This window comes from Salvia splendens, chromosome 18 (genome assembly GCF_004379255.2).
Source record: "Salvia splendens isolate huo1 chromosome 18, SspV2, whole genome shotgun sequence".
NCBI classification, from domain to species: domain Eukaryota; kingdom Viridiplantae; phylum Streptophyta; class Magnoliopsida; order Lamiales; family Lamiaceae; genus Salvia; species Salvia splendens.
This window is the reverse complement of record NC_056049.1, coordinates 2,116,633-2,122,006: the sequence shown is the minus strand read 5'-3', so window position 1 is coordinate 2,122,006 and position 5,374 is coordinate 2,116,633. Positions and strand designations below refer to the sequence as shown.

Genomic DNA, 5,374 nt, shown 5'->3' with positions numbered 1-5,374 from the left:
TATACTAGAACTATATCACGTTAATAGCACTTAAAATAATTGAGACTAAATATAAAACACATGATATCCTGCCTTTTTAATCCAAGTTGATTATTAAGCATACATAATTAATAAAAGAGAAATTAGAATATCATTTTCTTGACTTTCTTTTTCGTGTGGAAAGGTGGTGTAATGGAAAGAGAGGCTGGCATTCCAAAGTCATGGGGGAAGTAGTTAGAGAAAGAAAAGGAGTAGTAACTTTTATTTGAAACTTTAGTTATTCCTTTTTGTCTTTTTCATAAATACAAAATGAAAATGTAGAATATGAGAATCACAAAGTAAATACTAGTATCCTTTTCATTGTGACCTTAAATTTATGTTCATGTATTAAATTAAAAAAAAAACATAAAGAGTTATTTTTACATTAAGATTGAAAGTGTTATTACAGGCAAACAAAACAACTTAAACTAGGAATATAAATAATGTAATAACAGAAGTTGTACAAAATATACAAAATTGCTTCACCATTGTAACAGCTCTCTTTATTTATATGATATAGGGCCGGATCTCGAAACAGCAAACCTGGGCAAGGGACTAGGACCAGTGCTAGTTGACGTGGACCCTCCGGCGAATTTGGATTTGTGGCTTTGGCTGTAATCCAAGGGCCCGGATCGCCTGACGTTCCGATTTTTGCTATCGATGCTTCTCGCACCGAAACTGTCCATCTCATACTGATCTTGGCCGTGGGTGGACGACGGTTTGGGATAGCCCGAGTCGTGTGTGTTGGATAGTGGAGTTGATGAATCGCCACGGGGTTGCCTCAGCGATGGGGAGCCGTGAGCAAGGGACATGGCCGGAGAATGCCTTGGCGAACCACTTATTTGCGCGAAGGGAGTGGAAGAATTCGAGTAGCATTGGCTGTAGATGGAGCGAAGAATGGTGTAAGGCACGTGTGACTCCAACGTGCTCCGTGGAATGTGTGGCGAGATCTCGCAGATTTTGATCGAGAAAGATCAGCTTCGCCACGAGGTGGGACCTGCAGAAACCAACATAAGTATATGTAGGGAGGGAGAGCTTATCAAATTGTGACATTTTTCGAATTACCTATTGCTTTCACTCCAAGAATCCAGAATTATTACTGCTGAGAATTTGATGAAAAGCTGCATTGTGGATTTTATGCTTGCATCAATGGAAGCGTAGTTTGGTGCCTCAGGGTCCAAGGATTCGCTGATGTGTCCGTTTGAAAGCGAGTGTTTCTGTTGATACTCTCTTTCGAGCCTCACGAGTTCACTTCCCGCGATCACTGCACATATGCACCTGATAAAAGGTATTTTAGTCTCTAGATTTTGAGATCATTCTTATGTAATCTTCATAAAAAAAGGGCCTATTGCATTTGCATACCTGGCTAAACAATGAACGTTGTTGCTGAAGCCTCCGGTTTCGACGTTGAAGCAGTTGTATACCAGATATTAGATGTCATAAAAGTTGCAAATAGATACGGCAGCAAGCTCCATGATCCGTCAGTTGCACCCCCGACCTCTTCCAGTATCAATCTGATCCATGCGAAGTCGTGATCACCAGCCACATTTACAGAGTTCGCTACTCTTCTCATTCTCCTGATCTCCTTGTTTTCCGGTATTTCATCAGGTAAGTGATTTGCAACACCCGTTAGCAGCGAATGAATCAGAGGAGCGCCTTCTTTTAAAACAATACCTGAAGCTTCAGCCAAAAGGGAATCAAAAGCAATGGCTTGCCCCGCCTGGATGCAGAACCTAACCATCGTATCCATATCAACTATCTGCTTAATATTCGCTTCGTTTCTATCCTATCACCAGAATGCATACTCCCTGCAACTGCCTCCAGATTCTCACGATTTGCACGCAATGTTGTGTCAACGCAGTTCAGGAGAGCTGCAGTGTGCTCTTTTAGCATCCGATCCAGCCTGTCAACTCCGTAGCTCCCAAAAGCTCGAACGAAGGCTTTCAGTTCCGTGAGGTCGGTTACTGACTCGGCAAAGTATCCACCAACTGGCCTCGTGCTCTTAAAGCATCGATGACGAGGTGCAAATAGGATTCCGGCACCAGCCACATCCTTAACAATGTTTTCTATGTACCAATTGCATACAGCTTCAGTAGCTGAGCCTGTCTGCTGTTCCACGGGTTTTTCAAACAACTGTAGAGATGAAACGGGACCTGAGTAGGTCTCTGCAAGGAGAATTTCACGAATGCCATTGGTGAGGTCCATGCTGACATGTTGCTCTGCTAGATGAACTATGGAAGTATGTCTACGGATTAGTGACTCTAAGACTGATGGTCTCTGAAGATCGGAATCAGTTTTTCAGGACAGTGAGCAATCTCCTTTTGAAGTTCCCTAGGATGCATTCTCTCATATACTGCATCACAAATGGAAATGAATTGAGAAAGAGTCGGGTATGGGAATCTAAAAAGTCAACAACTTATACAACCAAAACGGGACGCTTACCTCTCTGAGGACAAAAACATGGTTTAAAACACATATAGGCTCCATGTCATTCAGGACAGAACAGAGATTTGTCAACCTCTGCATTGCAGCTTCTAACCTGTCACCGAAACAGAAAACTGAAAATTTGCAACCTAGATAGCATAGAGGAAAGAGGAGTAAAACAAAAGGGAAACTCACATTTTGATGGAGCTGTTATTTTCTGGATAGCTCTCATAGCCTGGTAAATGAAAACCATATGAACCCTTCGGAGACTTTGCTGAAGGAATGGATAATCTGGATGTCAAGTTCATGAGATTCGCTGCTTGGTCTGGGAGAAGCTGAAACTTAAACAAAATTAATAAAAGAAGAACAATATGCCAAACTATGGTTCGTAGCTCAGAAGCATACAGAGAAGTAGCAACCTGCATCTCCAGGGAACCAAAATCCTCCAATCAGAGTCAAGAATATTAATTAAACCTTCCAATCCTCCCATTATAGATTCAATAAGAGACTCAACATATAGAACTGCATCACGGCCGATTTTAGTCACCTATATGTAAGAGTAAAGTTATGGACTGACTTGAACGGTTGAACTAATGTGAGGCACTGATTTTTTAAGATACCTCCTCTGGGGCAATTGGTGAAGCACATTCCGGGAAACTGCTAGCAACACCAAGCCAAGCACAGCAATGTTGGGGACGACCCTCGGCCCAAACATGTGTTTGCGGAAAACCTACAGTACATTTAAGCTCAGATTGACAGTATATTGTATTCTTATAAGATTTTGTACATTATGCTACTTACGGTTTGTAAGATGTAGATGGTAGAAGTACAGTTTCTTCAAACCCCCAAATTTTGTTAATTGAGTTTCAAGCTCATCAACACATCTGCATATGTTCAAAATGTGTCAACTTTTCATACTCAAAAACTTTGCGTTATGTACTGATCAGTCAAGTGGTGTAGTTTAACATAAGAGCAACCATATAGTATTTTACATAGAGGAAACAAGATAAACAATTTTAAGAAGTTTTCCAAGACAACAAATTTGTTCAAATTAAAAAGTGACCAGACTGCATGTACAACATTCTTTCAGAAGATGTTTGGTTAAAGTGAGAACCTGGACCAATTGTATGCAGCATTGCCTTCTGACAGCAACCCCTCTTTGCCAGTGGATACAGTCGCTTTCTCTAAATGTCTAATGTTGATTGATGAACGAGCAGAAGTGACAATCATCAACACAGTAACCAATCTTTGCGTAACTCCTGAATGTCAGAAAACAATCGGTTAACCAATCTTTGCGTAACTCCTGATGTCAGAAAACAATCAATAATAGAAGCAAACCTAAACTGAAGAAGTGATTAAGCAACAGTATTTCTAGAACTTGGAAAAACTGTGGGTCGATACAATGAGAGCAAGGGAATAAACAGCTTACCGATAAATCACATGAGATTGTAGAAATGTTTTCTCCCTGAGGTTTTGGTATGTTCTCTAGATGTTGAACAATCCTTTGGAAAAGTCCCTTTAAGGTAGCATCTAGGTCAAGTGCCACCATTCCAGGAGTGCCAAGCAGGAAACGGATTCTACCAGCACAGGATGATAGGTATGATAAGGCATAGCCTCTAATGGCTGAGAGAAAACAAATATCTAGATTTCAGTAATAAATCAAATAAAAGGGAGAGTTCAGATTGTGCCACTTTGTTTTCCAGCAACCAATGTTAGCACTGACACACTATTGCTGCAATACAAGTGAAAATCTCAGGAGGGCTCTAGAAAGCTACAGCACAAATGCTATGTTGAAAGTATTATCGGGCCCATCAGATCAGAATCAAAATAAATAATTCCATGTTTTGACATCATTTTTAGAAGTTGATTACTGCAACGAATGAAAAGTTCAGCAATATGCTAGGTCACGCGGCAAAATATTTTCAGTCTCATGCAAACCAACATAAAGTTCAAGGTCTCAAAATTCCTCCACAAGGAACCTAACCTGCAATATACTTGCGGACCAGACAACAAAGCCGGTCCATCCCATCCAATAAGAAACCAATGGTTGGGTCGTTTGGATCCTGTAATTGTAAATCAAGTAAAAGATGAAGTGTTTAGATGCCAAAAAATTACCAAAAATCAAGAAAGGTAAAATGATTATATTTCAATAAAATAAACAGATCCAACAAAGAACTGCCCCGCGACAAAAATACATTTGAAAGAAACTTTTCTTACATTTTCTACTGACACAACTCGAGCTGTTTTGGATTTAGAAGACGCTACTCCGACATGCTGAAAGTACCATAAAACCTCACTCTGTGCAAAAGCTAAGGCAGAAAAAACCATCTGCACAACCAGCAGCAGATAAAACAATATATACATTGACCTGCTGGCGTCTAACATACTGTAAGTGAATTACTTGCTCCTTTCTTTCTCTGATCCTTACTCCCTCAAACAAGATACATAGTCCGAATGAGGATATTGGAAATTCATTATGCCATAGACATGCACACCTGGATATTAGGAGCTAATAAACTGGGTTGATCAGTAAAGAACAGGACCATTCTTCCAATTTCCTGCTTTAACATTACTCTCCTTTCATGGTGTATGCCATCACAGGAGTAAAGGGCTTGCTCGTGTACCTCACTGTACAGTAAAAAACCACATCAAAAGGTAATTTGAAGAGGTTTAATCATAATTTTATAAAAGATCCAAATAATATAACAGTTCTGAGAGGAAGCTTTAGAGAGAAAACTGAATTTATGTCCAAATAAGAAATATGTTTGTGCTGAAAATGTAATGAAGCTATGGCCTGTGTAGAAGTTTCTGAATACAAGTAGCTAACAGAGTGTCTTTATGTGTGTTAAAGCAGATTTTCCAGCAATGTGGTACTAGATTATAGGCAGGAGATGCAATTGTTGGCAATTGTCAATTTCGATCTTCATATGGC

The 5,374-nt window shown here is 39.9% G+C and overlaps 1 pseudogene; it reads right to left on the bottom strand.

Annotated features, from left to right (window-relative positions):
* Positions 1-373: 373 nt before the first annotated feature.
* Positions 374-5,081, bottom strand: LOC121777858 (annotated as a pseudogene).
* Between the last annotated feature and the right edge of the window lie 293 nt (positions 5,082-5,374).